Genomic DNA, 19553 nt, shown 5'->3' on the forward strand with positions numbered 1-19553 from the left:
TCAGCCAGTCTTGCTGCCACACAGTCTGATGTGAAGTCAGCTCAGTTGAATTTATGATTCTTCACTCTTCTCAACATGAAGATCTGTAAAGACAAACAACTCATTATAAAAAAAACAGTGCATACAATTCAACTTCAGGACATAGACAACCCTCTGACCCTCCGCTTGCCAAAAATAGATATTTATGTTTTATCTGTTACATAATCACTGTATGTGTCAAAACATTCAGCTCCCACTTTCCTGCGGCTGCTGGATACTGTTAAATTAGAATGGTTTATGTAATATTTTTGTATAAAAATATATCAGGATGTAGCAGATAAAAACAATGATTCTTCTAACATTCGAAGAGACAGGCATTATGTCCACTGGCTGCAACGGGAACTTTTCAATACAGCATATTCTGAAATTGTCATGGTCTGCAATGATTTCTAATCAACCGTGCATTACTTATTTCAAAACCGTGGACCACAATGTTTTTCTGTCGGACAGCCTCAGAAATCCTACCCACTCACTGAGTCAATTCTGCAAGAGAGAAACAATACCCAATGAAGAATATTATCATTATTTTGATGCTTTGGCAACATTGTCTTTTTCTGAATCGGTCAAGCCAATAAAACCACATTAAATTGAAATGAAATACAAAATCCTCTTGGTTGAGGAAGGAGATACGCATTTTGAAATGTCATAAAAGCACCTTCTTCTTTTTTTGTCTTAATGGAATTGCCTTGCATGAAGCTTTCTTTGCATAATTAATAACACTGGGATTAACTAAGGGACTGTGGCATGTGAACCTTGCACAGTGTCTCAGCATGATCGAATTAATGCTGCGTGTTTGACATGTTGCGTAGTCCAGTATAAAACCATGCTTCATTCAAAATGATGATCATCAGACATTGCTACCGTACAGTACTGCCACATTGGAGGACATGGATGTCTGTTTCAATACCTAAAAGTGTACGGATCATTATATCTTTGATTTTAAATACTTATGAAAAGCAAATCCAAATGAGGTTAAGGGGTGGCTGTTGGCCGCAAGTGCACACACAAGGTGGTATCAGTGGAGATACTGAAGAGAACTCCCAATGAGATTTTGTGCCAGCAAAAACTGAAACAGTAAACAAGACATCCCACGCACTGACCAGCTGGTTTCTACACCCACGTTCTGGTGAAAGACGGCAAAGCTGCTGGATTATATCCAAATTACTGATAACAGGTGGATAACCGTCTTTGGTTTGACTTGTGGGAAGAGTGTACATGCCAGTATTGGATGAATATTAACCCAACATCATTTTTATCTATAACAAAAGCCCATTCAGATGCCATGGGCCTACATCTCCTGCAGTGAGACTATAAGTGCTAAATGTATGTCAGACAGGTAATGTAACTGGAATAAGAGCTTTTGGAGGAGAGTCAGACTCAAAATAACGCCTCAGAGTTCCAACCGTGAGACACTCAAGAGCCCCTGCAAACTCTGCATGAGGGCGACAAGGAAATACGTTTCAGATTGAGCGCTTGCAGTACAAAACTAGCAACTAAAACCAAATGATACTTTTTAAATCATGCAATGCATCTGCTCATTTACACTTGCATGTGTCGAGCTTATTCCGGAGTTAATTTGAGGACTGTTGATTTGCACCTCTTATGGTGAATATGAACCTAGCAGCCCCTTCTCTCCACAAGGCTCCTGTTTTCCCCCTGTCCTTGGCTCTCAGCCTCAATGATTCTGTCTAGGTGAGCTGTTGGAAGGATCTCCTAATCACACATCTGAGTGTAATGTCCTCAGTGTTAATTAAATTGCACACAAATTCACTATTTATATAGTAAGAATACCAACGTCCATCTATAGCTACGATCCATCAAATACCAATAAATCTCCTCTTAGAAGGGGAACTCCACTGATTTCACACAACGTTTTTTTTACAGGAAGTAAACTCCTGCATATGTGATACAAGTTGGATTAAGCTTTTTGAGGCTGTAGAAAGAATTGTGTGAAATCTGATACTTTGCCTCAAGTGACATCATCTGAGTCAGCGTCACATAAACAGACCGCTGTAGCCCGCTCATGGCTACATAAGCCGCTACATGCAAAACATAAATAACTCTTTGACCTCAGCAGTCAAGTTGTATTGTGGGTAATGTAGGCTAAGTGTTTGGTAGAAAAGCATGGAATAAAACATACTTTTCTTTAAACTGTCCATCTTGAGTCCGATGTCCAATGTTATAGAAGTTCAAAGCTAAATGGGTGTGAGTGCTTTTTTAATCACCGTTTGACATCCTTTCCAAAAAACAAAAGGCCATTTTCTCAACAGACATTCTGACAACATATCTTAAACATATCATATCTTATATGATTCATGGCTTTGTTCCTTTAATGGTTTTCCAGTAAGCCATACCAGTGAGTCAGTGTGAACAAAACCAGATTCATGGAACCGGCACACCTTAATGTAATGAAGCGATCATTGATGTTAATAATCACACCTGATATGAGCAAGGTGTACAATATAAATATATATATATATTGCATTTAGTGCACATCCCCAAAAATCTGCGTAGGCTACTCTATATAATGAAACAGTATAAAATAAATGTTCTGATGTATTTGCTGTGTGGGCATACAGGTACAGTTACAATCTGCAGAGTAAGCTGCAAATCTGCAGGTACTGTAAAAAAAATACTGTGAAATGTTGCATCCATTTACACACCACACAGAAAGAGAATATTGTATAAATGGCTTTTTAAAAATCTTGTCAATTTCCTCCTCTCACACTAATGGGCACCCAGCGGTGGTTCCTATGGTAACGGCCCTAAACCATGTGGTAGCAGATGGAAGGAGAGCTGGAGGGCTAAATTTATCTTCCAGCATCCTCAGCGACTACAGAGAGAGGGAGAGAGCGCTAGGCAGGCGAAGGTGCCTCCCTCCTCCAAGCTACGGGCTTTTTTGGAGAGAAAATCAATACTTTGGGAGTCTTGAATCTGTAGTACACTTATGCTCCTCCATTCTTTCAGGAGGAACTCGAGAGGAAAATGCATGCATGGGGGTGACAAAGAACACTGGAACAGTTACCATGGAAAACTAAGCTATATTATTTTAAACAATTCAACCAAATAAACTAGTTTTAGTAGTATTTAAGTAGTAGTATTTAAACCTTCTTTTGTTTGTATTTTTTTCCTATTGAGCTTGACCTGAAAGTGCAACATATTAAGAGGAAAATTGTGCAGTATTTTAAAGGCAAATACAACAGTGTAAAAATATGTCAGTTGTCTTGAATATAAGCTACTGAATAAGCAATTTCTAAAATGAAGATCCAACTAAAACAATGAGATGATTTCAAGCGATTCAAATGTTTAGGCAAAAAGTAGGAATTTCATTTACAAATTCATGTCCAAACACAATAACAACAGTGTGCTAATTTGAACTCGTCTCACCGTCAACATGAATCTTCATCTCGCAGACTCATCTGAACTAAGCCAACAAATGCCCTCATCTGCTGTTGTGTTTCCACCTCAACGTCAGCTGAGCATAAGCAACGCCGTCGAGTCAAGAGAGCGCAGCTTCATCAGCAGTCCTCATAGCGGCGCTCTCCTGGGACAGAGGAGACCCCACGGGGAGTCAGTGCATACACAACCATTCATTCCTCTGTGTGTGTGTGTGTGTGTGTGTGTGTGTGTGTGTGTGTGTGTGTGTGTGTGTGTGTGAGTGTGTGCGTGCATGCATGCACCTCTGGAGTGCTCCCCGGTCCACAGGGGGACAAGCCAAAGCAAGGGAGGTTTGGATGCACAACACAGGGAGCTCATTCACTCCCGGTCTGAGCTGTGAGCTTTAATACATACACAGTCCACGAACCACTCACTATACGCACTCTCCCTCTCCTTCATTCACACACAAGCACAAACAGCCTCGCTGCAGGAGCTGCACAGTCTGCATATGTTTAAAACGGCAACAAAAATATTAATTTCAAATGTCTCCTTTTGCTCCGAGTGTGATTCCACAAATGAGTCTCGGTTTTGTTTTTCTTGTCACACACACACATTCACTCACTGATGGAGCAGCCTTTTACAAATAACAAAGAACCTGAATGGAGAAAATCCCTCACATCATGTCACTACCATCACCGCACACAAATGAAAATCACAGTGAGATGACAGAGAGAGAGAGAGAGGATATCAATTCATTTTTTTGTTCTTTTTTTTTTTTTTTTTTTTACCTGGTAGCAGGTGGTGTTGTCCTCCGATTGTGAATGACTGGAAACGGGGAGAGCAGAGAGAGCCAGGAGGGAGGTGAAGTGAAGGAGAGAGAGAGAGAGAGAGAGAGAGAGAGAGAAAGGATGAATGAGAGTGACGGAGAAGAGAGAGGGGTAATCGAGTCTCCGCTCTACGTGCACTGGGCTGACAAACAGGTAGCCGAGTATATTATGCGTATGAATGAGGAGGAGGGGACACTGTCTACCGTATGTATCTCCACCTCCTTCACACGCACACCCCCCGTCCACCCTCCACCCTCCACCCCCAGCGTCTCTCTTTCAGGTCAAAGTGAAGTAGCAGCTCCTTATTTGGAAGTTGACGTAAGCTTGTGTTTCGTTTGGCAGCGGTCTGGAGCTGCACAGCTGGCAAAGCGGCGCGAGGTAGAGGGGCAGGGTGAGTGGTTGGTGTTTTTAATTTGATCGGAAAAAAAGGGGTGGAGAGTGGGTGGGTGGGGGTTACTTCATATTTTTAAGACACAGATATCCCCATTCAGGTCTCACTTTCCGGCATAGGTGGAGAGCTATTGCTGCTGGATTCTGAGAAAAAAAAAACCTGGAAAATAAGAAAAACATTTAAGGCACCCGCATTGAAAAAAAAAAAAAAAAAAAAAAGAAGAAAAAATGGGCACAGGGATCCAGTTTTTAAGAGCAGCTCTGGAGAATGTCCCAACACCACAGCACAGCATCCACGCTCCTGCCAGGGGTCCGTCTGAAACGAGTCCAGGCAGCTCTCTGACATCACTCTCCGCTCTGTTATGCCACGGGTCTCCCCCTCCCTCCCCCTTCCCTCGCTCCCCCCACCCACCCAACTGACTCTCTTTTTTTTTTTTTTTTTTTCTCTCAGCAGGTCTAAAAGCTTGCAGACATGTGGAGCATTGAGGGAATACCAGCCGGTGGGATGAAGGCAGGCGGTCAGCCACTCATCTGGAAAAAGGAGAAGCTGAGAGGGGGGAATGGAAGAGAGCCCAGGGTGTCCATCCTGCACCGGGCAACAGAGAGCCCTTGTGAGTAGGGCTCCAGATAAAAAAAAAAAAAAAAATGGTATGTGAAGGCCTGCGGTACTGACATTTCTGGATTAAGGCTGATGATAGACACATTTTTTTTTCACTATATAGACTATTACCTGACCCTAAAAGTCACCTCTAAAGCCGCTTCTTTGAATACTGCCAACATCAGATTGGATATATTTTCAATCTGCTGTAAAATACTACCTGTATTTTTTTTTTATACACACAACAAAGACAATCAGGTAACCTACTGTATGTGCTGCAGGGCAGATGAGGGAGAGGTGGAAAAAGGTGAGCAGGTAGGCGAGGAAGGTCATGTGATGAGACAGAGAGAAAAAGTCTGAGGGCATTCTGGGGGACGGGTAGAGGAAACGGCTAATAAAACAACCTGGGGAGGAAATGTGGCTGGAGGGAGCGACAGAGAGGAAGAATGTGATACTTCCTCTGCAATGGTTTGATGGCACCTGACTGGACAACAGGTTCCACCACCTGTTTATGTCAATGAACCATCTCCTAATATTTACATTACAGTAGTGGATGGAAACATTCATTTGAATTGTCTTTTGGGGAAATTTTCTGGAATGTCATTGTAGTTTCTGTCAGCAATCACAGCAAGCATTATTATTTAACGAAAAAAAACAATGTGTTATTTTTAGGCACTCATATGCACATCAGCCGCTCTTGCCGTTTTGATCGTTCATCATTTAAGACGTTACCCCAGAAAGTACCGCATTATCAACCCCAATTGCACTTCCTGTCTATAACAAGTGTTTTTTGGCAACAGCTGTACTATATTTCTCACCCTCAGTGGTAAAATCCTCCCACATTGGATTTCACTGGCAGAACAAACTGATGCACAAATCAGACTTTTTCTGTTCCACTACCGATACCTGGGTTACATTTAGGCCGATACAGGGTACCAATCCGATACCAGTGTTGAATAAATCAACTGTATGCTTCACTGGGATCATTCTTTGACCTGAAAGGCAACATCAAGCTCGACTGAAAGATTGCTTTACCAGCACTGCAAAACAAAATTTAACAACTCACTACTTGCCGGAGCCCCTGGCGTCGGCCATCAGACCCCTGGAGCTTGTCCAGAAAGCTGCAGCACGTCTGGTGTTCAATCGCCCCAAGTTCTCTCACACAACTTCCCTTCTCCGTTCTCTACACTGGCTCCCTGTAAGAGCTCGCATCCAGTTTAAGACTCTGGTGCTAGCCTACAGGGCAGTGAAAGGAACAGCTCCTTCCTATCTCCAGGCCATGGTCAAGCCCTACACCCCCGCCCGACCACTTCGCTCTGCTGCCTCGGGGCGATTGGTTGCCCCGTCGCTCAGAGGTCCCTGCGGCCGATCCACCCGGTCACAGCTTTTTTCTGTCCTGGCCCCTCAGTGGTGGAATGAACTCCCCACTGACGTCAGGACAGCAGAGTCGCTGCCCATCTTTCGGCGCAGGCTGAAAACTCACCTCTTCATGAAGTACTACCCTGAGCCTTCCTCGTAGCACTTATTGCATTCGTATTAGTTGTTGCACTTATTGTATTCGTATTCGTTTACTGCACTTATCCTATTCGTATTAGTTTGTAGCACTTATTATATTCGTATTAGTCTGTTGCAATTATTGTTTTCATAGTAATTTGCTTCTGCACTATACTTTTGCTCTGGTTTATGCTTTAAGATGCTTGTTTAAGAAAGGAGATGCACTTATGACTTCTGGTGACTAGTAGTTCTCTTGAATACCTATGTTGAATACACTTCCTGTAAGTCGCTTTGGATAAAAGCGTCTGCTAAATGACTGTAATGTAATGTAATGTAATGTAACAAATAAATGTACGGAATTGTTATTTATTACAATCATGATATCGACACCAAACCAGCCCATTGTCACCGATACCGGATACCAGCTATTTGAGTAAGTATCCAACCGTTAACCGATATCAATATCAGTATCGGTGCATCTCTAGACAACAAGAAACAAGAAAACATTTTTACAGAGTGCTGTAAATCCCTGTTCAATGCTGAATTTGGGACTAACTGCACGTCTGCCAATGTATCATCGGTAATACATCCATCACCACGCATGTGTATTAACTTTCGCACGGCAAGATGGAGGATATTTTCGTTATTTTCCTTTTTTCTTTTACAAATAACATCCTAAACACCTTGCCATTTATGATAAATGACTGTTTATAGAGGCATAAATCAGCTGGAAATAAAGGTGGCTTTTGCTTTCAACATATTTCGGTTTGTTGTCATATTATTTAAGCATGACATGAAGACTAATATTGGCTCAGTAAATCGGTCGTACTCCACTTGTCAGCCCGCTCTGGAGGTGACAGAGCTGCCAGTGTTGAGCTCTTTCACAGCGGAGGCTCGCCTCGCTGCAGCTGGGGCTTGTCTGGATGGCCTTGTCACAGTGTGAACATCATGCTACCCAAACACATTTCCTCAACAGGAATATTTCTTTTTGTTCGGAATGTAGGACAGGGAAGGGAAGGAAACAAACAGATAAGGTCTCACAATACTGACCTCTTTTTGCTAAACAGAACACAGTGAATTCATTTTATACCTCAAGCTACACAATACATTAACATTTAGCAGTGGCTGAATAGAAATGAGGGCTATTTTTAACAATGCAGATGGAGATGATGTTAAGCCAGCATTTTATTTGCAGCATAGCGTTTATCCTGCTTTACTAAAGCTGACATACACCTGTGGTGGAGAAGTAAGGGTCTTTTATGGAAATAACAGCACACACTTGTGCTTTGCAAAGGTTGAAAAGGCACAACTGTGCGTATGTAAGAATCACCATTTATGGGTGGTCAAGCAGCTCAAGTACTTTAACCTCTCTTTAACCCCTAAAGCCTTGTGTGTTCCTTTTGTATCGTCCGTCTAAATCAATCGCATAATCTTTAACAGCAAACTACATTAGAACAGACTTTAGCAGGAAGCCTTCGGCCTAGAAGAACGCACGCTTCAAGTAAAAGCCTCCAGGGGGGAAATCAGGCGGTTAATGCCTCCGGCTGGAGGAAGAAACTAAATGCATGCTCATGTGCTGTATGTTTTACTACTCATACATGGCTGCTGTATGCTCATAAAGGGCAACAAGGCTATCACATGTTTAAATGTGTGTCTAAATAAATAACTGGGGTGACATCACCTGAGTGGCTCGGCTTAGACAGGACAAATATAAAAACAGAAAGCCTGTGTTACAAAAGATTTTTAGCTATTTGCGGTTCCTTAATGCAATTTACCCATGGATGTACAGATAACTATCACTGGATTACTTTGATACTGAAGAAAAGTTAAAAACATGACGTTCTGGCGTTGTAAGGAGCATCTTTTTTTTCCATGACTTCGATTTTTGGATGTGTATTCATGATCGGATTATGATATCCTGTTGTATGTGGAACCTCTGCATGCAACTCAGTCCATCTCAGCTCAGTGTCTTTGCCTCATGTCTCCCTCGATTTCATACACCCAAATCAACCAAAACCAACACAGTGGAGCTTCGTGCCATGAAACCCAAACAACGAGCAGGGTTATGCTTCAGTAACAGCATGTTTACGTGATAATCAGTTCTAGGGACAACTTTCTCATTACTTTTAGTCATTTTATCCATTGTTTTCATAAAAAGAAAAACTGCCTGGCAGTTGTATGCCTCCCCCAACAAGCCATGTTGCAGTTTACATCCATGTTTTTTCCAAAATGGCATCGCTTCAAATTGTCATAATTAGCATATGAATTCTTGAGTTATGGCCATAAATCGTGTTTTGTGAGGGTCCCAGAGACATTTGATTACCAAATTCTAACCAGTTCATCCTTAAATCCAGGTGGATGTTTGTGCCATTTTGAAAAAAAATGTCCTCCATGTGTTCTTGAGACATTAAAAGAATGGACAGGATGGATAGGCGACCCCGAAAACATAAAGCCTCTAGCCACGGCTGAAGCCTACGCAGAGGCATCAAAATATAAAATTATAGAAGCTTAAAAGTAGGTTAGCAGATTATTTTGGAACAAGTTTGGCTGCAAATTCTAAAGATTAACTTCTCTGCTTAAACATCGGACTGACTGCTGTAGTCAGGGACGCAACCTCCATCAAATCGGAGTAGGAGCACAGTGACTGGTCAATATTTGAATTTATCTAAAAAGGGCCAGTATTGGCCAACAAATATATTGGCCAGATCCTGGTTGGTGTCAGCAGCAGCAGCAGCAGCAGCAGCATCCGAGCTTAAGACAGAGCTGGCTCCATCCTGCAGTGCCACAGAGGGAGTTTCTGGGCAAAGTGCCACCTGTCAGAGGAGAGAAAACACAGGCAGTGTCCTCCTCAGCATCCCAGTTTTTGAGGGCTTCACGTATGGGCCCTTAAACACCAGCAAGACAGCAGAATCATTCACCCCCCAACGGTACAGGGTGGTCTTTACCGTGCCAGCCGAAATGCATTATTGAGATGTGGGACTGCATGTTTGAGAATATGTCTGTTGGAGTGCATAATGTAGGTTCAGAGTATAGAAAGCAAAGAAGAAGAGGGCCTTTCTCATGTTCTCATGTACAGAGTGTGTACCTGGCTATAAAAGTAACAGTGTGTCTGGATCTAGAAGGTTGGTGTGTACGTTTTGGGGCCGTATGTGTGTAAACCCGGTCAATACCTCCCAACAAATAACCAGAACCACTGGTCCCCTTGCCTCCCTCTAGACGCCAAGCCACAGACAAACCAGAGACCCCTCCCCCCACCCTCTCCACCAGACAACCACCAACCAGAACGGAACATCTGCCCTCTCTCAAACCTCAACCTGCCCTTATCGCCACCGAAAACCACAGCGTGACCAACGCATTGGTCGACTGCGCTGCCACAATTTAAAGAGTCCATAGAGCGAAATAGCCATCTGAGCTCTCAGAAAGTATCTGAACAAAAAAATACATAAAAATAAAAAAGGCTCCGCTTGTTGGACGACCCGACTTCCCAACAGTAGACCATGTTGACAGATGTTGTGCAGAGCTCGGCTGTGGTGGGCGGTGCTGGTTCAAAACCCCTACTACCAAATGTTCCAATAACATACTTATTCCATGTATGTACAAGTGTACCTTTATGGACCAAAGAGGCCTGTATGTGTGTACTCAAGGAGCAATAATGAAGATTTGTACTGTGCACCATAGCACTGGGACCATAATACACCTACCAGCACACAGACTTTTCACGGCACTCCCAATTTCGACATACCGTGCTCCAAAATACATTGGCATTGGTCAAGTACTTTATTATGTTCTTATTTTCTTGAGGATGGGGATGCTAATTTAGATTTTTTTCTTTTCCTGACAGATACCCGACCCTCGTAAACCAGTCATTAACCGCTCACCAATGTAAGATCAGTGCCTTGCATGCAGGGGTGCTGTGGCAGAAGTTTTAACGGCGGCTTGCCCAGGTTCAATCCATAATTTATCACCAGCTGCAGAGTATGCAAAAACAGCTGATTCCTCAGTTCACTCGTCTGGGAGAGTTAGCTGTAGTCTTGTAAAAGTTAGTTTTTGCTGAGAAACTTACAGTTTATTTGATGGAGATGTTTTAACAGTAATATAAAATAGATATTAGAGAGTGATTAATGACCTTGTTTAGTCTTCCTAGCTTGAATGCAGTAGGCAGCATATAATATATAATTAAAACTACTTTTGCCTAGAATATTTTTTTTATAAAAGCAAGTATTCAAATAATAGAAAATGTGTATTTATTATTTCCTTATTCTAATTTCGAGTTTTTGACAGTTTACACTGACTTCGGGGCGGTTGAAAATATTTTTTCGGGGCGTTCCGGGACAGTGGTGGTAAAAGTTAGTCTGGAGCCTTGCTGTCAATTATAATTATAATTCTTTCTTTTTTTTAAATAGGAAATCGGCCAAGAAAGTTACAATTGGTGCATTAAAGCAGTGAAATATTGAAAAAAAGTTCAGTTGAATACATAACAAACATTAGTTGGAATCCCCCAGTTGTACTTTGAAGCACATCACTTCACCTCCTGTCAATAATATGTAATGCATGGCATTTATATTGATGCTTTCAACAAAATTGATGTCATTGTATGTATTTAATATAACTAAAGATGACAAATACATACTGATAACTGCTCTATTATTGTCAAAATGTACAGGGAGTGGACCACCAAAGCGTTAAGGAATCCCATAACAGTTTCACTCAATCATTTCCCGCAGACTTGATCTGCACGGGTGGTCCACCACCGAAGCCCTATTTTGAGCGAGGAAAAACCCTGCTTACAGGCCGCTGGAGGCTGTGCCAGACACTGGCTGATGTTTCGGCATTTCCTTAGTTAATACTTCACTTGAAATACAAAAAAACAGCAGCTATACAGTAAGTGTGACTCCCAAATATTGACAGTTTAAAATAATCATTGAGATCACGGTACAATTGCTTTCAAAGCCAGAGCATCTAGATACTAGATATAACATTTTCAGCTCTTTGAACTTCAGTGAACCCAATGTATATTCTAAAGGTAAACCAAGTGTAATTACTCTATGAATAAAAATAGTGTTATATTGATACAGACAGAGACTCACTGACAACAGGTTCATTTACTAAAAAGGTGTGGAACGCTTATATATTTAGAGCAGCGGCAGACCAAATCAGGAACAAGGAGAGAGGGCACAAAGAACCATAGAATGGCCGGCATTGTGCAAGCGGGAGAAAACAAGTTGGAAATATTTAGAGGAAATGCTAAATATAGGACAGATGACCGGCCACTTGCTATATTTGTCCCCACATCTAAGTTAGGCTGTTCCTGCGAGTGCTTGTGGCTTCAGGGAGCGAGCGTGGGTTTCGGTAAGGCTGCTGACTGAAACTGTGACACTGTTTGCACACACACACACACACACACACACACACACACACACACACACACACACACACACACACACACACACACACACACACACACACACACACACACACACACACACACACACACACACACACCTCCGTCATGATGACAAAGGCATACGACTAAAGGCTACACCTGCAGCCAAATGAATAGCCAGCATCTCATAATACTGTGTGAATCAACATTTCGAACAATCAATAGAGATTCTCATACTACCTGGTGGCATAATGAATAGCATCTCCTTAGCCTACATACAGTTTTTGAACTAAAATAATTTATATTACTTCATGCAATGACTTTGCAATTCCTCCAGCAGGAAACAAATCCTCACCCTGCAAAACAGATGACGTCAGAACAGGTTCTCTAGTTCCTGGTTCTGTCATATCAAAACACAAACTACAAAGATATCTACTTCATTCATCACCATAATAGCAAACATTTTGCATGATAATCCACCTTAAAATGACAGAGGTATTGATGTGTGAAGGAAAAACAAAATAAACAAATAAACAGCCATGAAAGAGCTGCAACGATTAGTCGTTTAACCAGAGAATGGATTCTAGAAAAAATCATCTGGATATATTTTGCTAATTGCTTTAGTCATTTTTCAAACTATATTTTTGCTAATTGTATCATATCTCAGTGTTGGTATTTTTGGATTTGATTCCTTACTTTACAAAATACAAACATGTATCTCTCTTAAACCCTTTATCATTTATCAAATTGAAAAGCAAATCCCCTCCTCAAGGTTCACTTTCTGGCCTTTTGATTGGACATTGGACTGCACCACAAACGTACAAGCCGTCATAAAGATCATGATGCTAATTGAATACTGAATTGTAATGATCAATAATTAACTTTTTTGTGCTTCATTTTTAGCAAATGTGGACGAGATACATGACGAATTTGCACTTCAACAGATCCATATACTCAAGAATTGTATCTGCTGATGAAGACTGAGTGATGAACTACTAAGATCTAAAATGACCTTTCATTCCCAAATATAATTAATAATCTTTATTATTTTAACAAGATTTAAGAATATAGATTTTGGGACTTGGAAATTCAGTTCTACAATTCAGAATAAACACATGACAGTGGTTTGGCCATTGTAAGAAAAGACACTGGCTGAGGCTGAGAGGCCATAAAGATGTTTAAATCCAAATCGCTACCAGTGAGAGTCCATCAGTGCATGAAATCCAGGGAGAAAAGTTGACTCAGGAAGCTAATGGAAACCAGTGAATAGCTGATAACAACCACATGCAAAGTCTTCACAGGAGCTTGAACGTGTTCAGCGGGCAGTAACTGCATGATGTGATATAACTCAGATGGATCAATACTAACACTGTTGAGCCTGATGCATTTGGCCGGGCTGTGCGCTGGGTTAAGCAGGATACAGAGTAAAAAAAAACCCCAAAAAAAACAGTACATCCCAACCTGCTTTTATTTTCAAGCTCCCAGAATAAAGCACGCCAATTTCTGTGGAAAACACAGCTCGGATATGACCCATGCAAATACAATGACCTTTTTTTTTTTTTTTTTTTACCCCCTTGAGCTGGGCTGTAAATGCAAACCGATCTGCTTGGATGTCAAGGTGATGTAACGCAGGGGGAGAGCAGCCATATGTTCTCTTATTTCACCAACAGTGAATCAACAGACAGGGACCAGGCAGCGTGCCAAAGAAGCTATGTGTCGAAGAATCTATATCTTCCACACAGAGCGACATGGAGAAGCTAGTGTGACTGCAGCCAGCGGCTAATATTTTGACACATACGCTCACGACGCAAAGCGATTGATACTGAGGTCTACCTGTAGCTACTAGCTGAGTCAGCAGACGCTCTGCGGGAAGCCATGGCTATCTACCGCTGCTGCAGTGTCAATCACTGAGGGGGGGGGGATCATTTGCAACGGACCTACTGTGGGAAAAATCCGGGAAAAATAGGCACAACTGTTACATAACAAAAGAGCCTGCGGTGTAGCACCACCATAGTCCTCTCTCTGCTCAGGGAGAACCTGACCTTGATAGACGATGGCAATGTCAACAGGAGCATTGTGAGGCCCTCAGGTCAGTTTCCTTGCACTCTAAACTTATTTCTCCTCAGATAGTCCTCTGCAAATGCAATGCTGCCTGCGTCAACACTACATTAAAGCTGCTACAATCAATATTTAATGGATCAGATGTGTTTTTTGCAAGAGGGCCCCTGCGGTGGCCATGGCTACTGCTCAACTATATAGAAAAAGTATCTAATTGCGATTCTTTTGACTGATATTACAATTGCAAAATGATTTGCGATATTAGAGGGAATAATAAGGTTTGCATCATTATCGTCATTTTCATTGGAAAACATATTAAAGTGACTATGGTGTTATATTTGCAGGGATCTGTACCAAACAAAAAAGTTTGTAGAAATAAAGTTGTAGGCCAGGTCGTCTCTGCAACAAGACTACATTACATCTAAAAATGGTATTTTGACACCAAATTAAGCCTGTAACAAATATTGTACCTTCTGCGTTTTGAAAAATGCAGTAGGTCATATTACAATTTTGATGAAGTTATGATTAAATGTGATCAAGTCTATATTTCAGGTCGCACATTTTTTTATTGCCGCAGCACCACTGGGGACAAATGTGAGGATTTGCTACCTTCCTGTATTTCATACAATTAATATATTTGTTTTTTGGACTGCTTGCCAGGCAGGACCTTAGGCTTTGGGAACAATGTGATGGGTATATTATTTATTATTAATTCATTTTTATTTATTTTTACATTTCATAGACTAGATAAACTATTATATAAACTATTATTATAAAATAATCAACAGGTTACCAAAAATAATAGCTAAATACCAGTGTGCCAGAGTCAAAATCCCGTCATGAAAAAGTTTGCAAAGTTTATCATTTCTAAGATCATGACAGTTGAATGCAAAATTGAGTAACAGGTTTAAAAATTGTTTAGTAGTCATATTTTGTACCATAGATATTTTTCACAGGAAAGAAAACAAGTGTCACTACTATAAATACTTATTGCTCACTCCAAGTCAAGTTACAAGTCATCCAGTGAGCCGTCACACCCAATACAAGTAGTCTGGGATCAGTTGAGATGTACAGAATGCAGCCATTATCAATGTCAGTTACACCTGTGTGTTTACTGTACATGACAGAATGTCAAATCATCTCTATTAAACCATGTTATGTAGGAGCAATGATAAAAGCACGTGTGTGTACCATAATAATGCAACATGATATGAATAACATGTTTCGAGAGAGAAGGGGCATCCTTGGGTACATTTTGTGGCTCATAACCGTGTGTGTGTGCGTGTGTGTGTGTGTGTGTGTGTGTGTGTGTGTGTGTGTGTGTGTGTGTGTGTGTGTGTGTGTGTGTGTGTGTGTGCGTGCGTGCGTCCACAAGGTGATTTGTGAATGAGAACTGCAGCTGACAGGCCTTCTGCCTAACAGGCTGCTCTCTCCACGGGGGTCGCAGAACCAAGAGGCCCTTCCACCTCGCGGAGCAACACAAGCTGGGTCCATACGCCGCCTCCAGGGTCACTGACAGCATCCAACCCCTTCCAGCAGAGGGCTGCAGCTCAGCCAAGGGCCTAACAACTCTCAGCGAGCGCACACATGCTCCGATTCCCATGCACCTCTACACACACACACACACACACACACACACACACACAAACACAAACACACTGCTTGTAAACACGACACTTAACACCCGAGCATACGGTGTCCACAAAGCACACGTGCAAGCTTTTCTGCCAACGCGTTTCCCCGTACACACAAGCACATGGGCAAGAAAATGCGTAGGCAAGGATGTAAAAACACACACACACACACACACACACACACACACACACACACACACACACACACACACACACACACACACACACACACACAAGCGAGTTTATCCTTTCATTAACAAGGATGAGAGTCAATTTCCGCTCCCATCGTCTTCGGCCGGCTGCCGGCGGGGAGGAAATCTGTTCGCTCACGGCAGATTTGACATTAAAGCTTGTGTCTTTTTGCTGCTGGGGGAAGTCCTAGTGATGGATGACCAGGGCCACCCTAGGGTCCCCCCCGCTGCATGACTAGCTGGAATGTTGTCACCCTTATCTACGTTTGGATCAATGCGTTTGCGCACACTATACACATCCTCACTCGCATGTGAGTGCGGGGATACATGACACATCTTAAATCATAAGCACAAGGTTCTGCGCAAGTTTTCAATGATTTATTACTGCTGTGGTCGCTTACAGTTAAAAAAAATAGCATTTTCCCGGTTTCGAAAGGCAAGAGCATGGGGTTTGATGATGTATTGCACCGGGAAGCGATTTGTTCCAATGAGAGTAATGCAAGTTCAGCGTTATGTACAGTAACCGCTGTAGGTCATTTCATACTTCCTGTTTAAACTGTAGAGGAGGGTCGGATTCAATGTTGTGATGTCCTGAACTGGCTTTTTAAAGGGTAACATTGCTGTTTTTTCCATGTTCTTGTGTCAAAAGTGACAAATGGGGAAAACCATTTTTGAAATTGGTCAACTATTGAGGGAACACACTTTAGCTGCCAGCCGCTAATCGTTCTAAGCAACTCCTCACCGACAATGTACAGTAAATCCACAAAAGTTTTTGGGACGTAATGGTTCAGATTGTTACTTTTAGTGCCTGACAACATTATGTAAGGACGCTACAGAGAAATTAAACGCTTTTCTTTACCTTTTGCTCTGATTGAAAATAGAGTGTTTTATGTTAATTTGTTAATATTGGCTCTGGGACATTGTAATGGCCATTTGTCTTTTTTTAAGACATATTAGAAACATAACTAGATAATCCTGTATTAGTCCCAGCGGGACTAATAAAGGAAATTTGCACTATTAATCAAATATTGGAGAAATTAAACGACTGATTAAGCAATAATGAAAACAATGGTTAGCTGCAGTCCTTCCATAGAGTAAAAACTGTAAAGTGACAAAAGTTGGAGCCATCTTTTAAACTTAGCTGCTTAAAACAGGGAATGTGAAACATTGTCTTTTTATAAAGACCTTATTCAGAATTTACTCAGCAAAGTTGTCCGGATAACTAAAGAAACCTGCTTCTTGGAACTGGTCCCTGGCCGGATTCCTTTTCTTGTAAACTTTTACTTTGATTCGATAGTTGGATTTTATTTAAAATTTGAACGGCTAATATGTATGTAGTGTCTGCATGAGTGTCTGCATGACTGTGACCAACTTTTAACATTTATATCTTTGGCTTCTTTTGTTGTAAAAACATGTCCAAAATGAAGGCCATTGTCTGCTTAAAACGCACAAGTTTGTATGACATGTCGATTGACTACGTCTGAAGGCAAGTGTCCTGAATTACCACACTCGAAGGCGGGGTGCAAAGTTTCTTGTAATAAGTGATTAATATATACAAGTTATATATGAGTTTAAATATGAGAATCATAGTGCACACTTTCTGACTTTCAGCTTTTCATTTTAGACAAGACATTAATGCCGTTGCATACATTTTACAAAAAGAACAATACATTATTTCTATTAAATATATAATTTATACCTTTTAATATATATTTTTTCATTCATTCTATCTATTTTAATAAGTGAGAGGATGGTATTCAAGAGATCGCTACAAATAAATCGTACTTAAAGCAGTGTTAACTTAATAGATATAGTGCTAAATGGATTCCTTTCTTTTTCTTTTAATTGCGTCTTTTTTTCTGAAATACAAAAATTGTCGGACGTGTCCCGCGCAATTCCAACGTCGAAAAACTGCAGATGGTATTCAACGATCCAACATCTACTATATTTGAAGCATAATAACTCCTTAAGGTATCTTGAAAAAGTATAATTTTTGGTTTCTCAGTCACTCAAGTTACATAGTGGCTCAAGTAACACAAACGTTTGAACGCAGGAAACCCGGCCATAATATCTACTACGTGTTTAATTCTAAAATGAAACCATATTTTCTTATGTATTTCCTGTCAACAATATTCCACTTCTTCTCCTGGGTAAACAGAGTTCTACTCTCCCGCCTAGAAGACTGTTCACTTTATGTTTCAATAAGGTTCAGATTGTCCGTCTGCTTGGCATGTTCTCCCTTCACTGAGTGCCTAGAAGAGTGATATGGACAACACCCGTGAAGCTCTCCAAGTGCCCCTCACATTTCACCTGCCACCAAGGACACTGTAACGACTGACATCTGAGGGATGAGGCACCTCCATAAGAAGGGAGCTGCATGAATATCAATGTTGTCCTCTCCGGCTCCGCTGCCCTTGGCTGAACAGAGGGACCTTTGACAGGGCGGCAGCAGAAAAAAAAAGGAAAAAAAAACAAGAGCGTATGCCATTTCATAATGCAACAGCACGCCGTGGGACCTCGGGACACGCTCTGAGGCTTCGCACGCCGCGCAAATGTTTACCATACCACCACGGTATGTGTTATGAGCCCGGCATAGGTCAACTCTGAGACTGGTCCCCCTTTTTGAGCCGGGCTGCTCGTGTCCAGTGTCAAGAAAAAACACACACACCATTCTGTCCTCCAGTGGAAAACACAGTGAAAGCAGTTTGGGCTTCGGGCCTATCGGAGCCACAAGAAGCCCATTATGCTCCCACTTTAGCACCAATGGAGGAGAGGCAACTCTAACCTACGCAGATCCATAACAGACAAACAGCACCGTGGATAAGGGCCATAATGATGTTTTTTTTTTGTTTATGCTTGATACACTGGAAGACACTTCCAAGAGCTTGGTAAGTTGTTCCAGTTAAAAGTGCTGGCAAAACACATTACAGCAGGCATCAAAAATATATATGTATGCAAATACTATTTCCCTTTGCTACTTTTAATCACTTATTGATACAAAACAATAATGATTTAACGTATATCCAGTAAAAAAGATTTTATAATGCTTTTAATGGGAAAACACTCTAGCAGTACAGCAGAGTTTGAAATATCTCTGCCCCCCCCCCCCCCATATGTGCAATGTCTTCCTTATGACACATCTTCAGTGACTGGGTTGGGCGAAAAAGCTAAAAAAAAAAAAGCTAAAAAAACCCCATTGGATTCTACAATTCCCATAATGCAACTGAATAGCTTCCTTCGTCAAACACTCCTTAATGACATCATCCTTTCCTAGTCATACATTATAAAAACAGTTTAATAAGGTTGAGTCTTTACTCTGAGTGCAAGTAAACCAATCAAAATGAGTAAAAATCTTTGGATTGCTCCTTTAACTATATATATATATATATATATATATATATATATATATATATATATAAATATATATATATATATATACAGTACCAGTCAAAAGTGTGGACACACCTTCTCATTCAACTACTTTGAAGAATCTAAAATATAAAACATATTCTGGTTTGTTGAGCATTTGTTTGTTTACCACATAATTCCATATGTGTTCCT

The sequence above is a fragment of the Anoplopoma fimbria genome, chromosome 10 (assembly GCF_027596085.1).
Source record: "Anoplopoma fimbria isolate UVic2021 breed Golden Eagle Sablefish chromosome 10, Afim_UVic_2022, whole genome shotgun sequence".
Taxonomy (NCBI): domain Eukaryota; kingdom Metazoa; phylum Chordata; class Actinopteri; order Perciformes; family Anoplopomatidae; genus Anoplopoma; species Anoplopoma fimbria.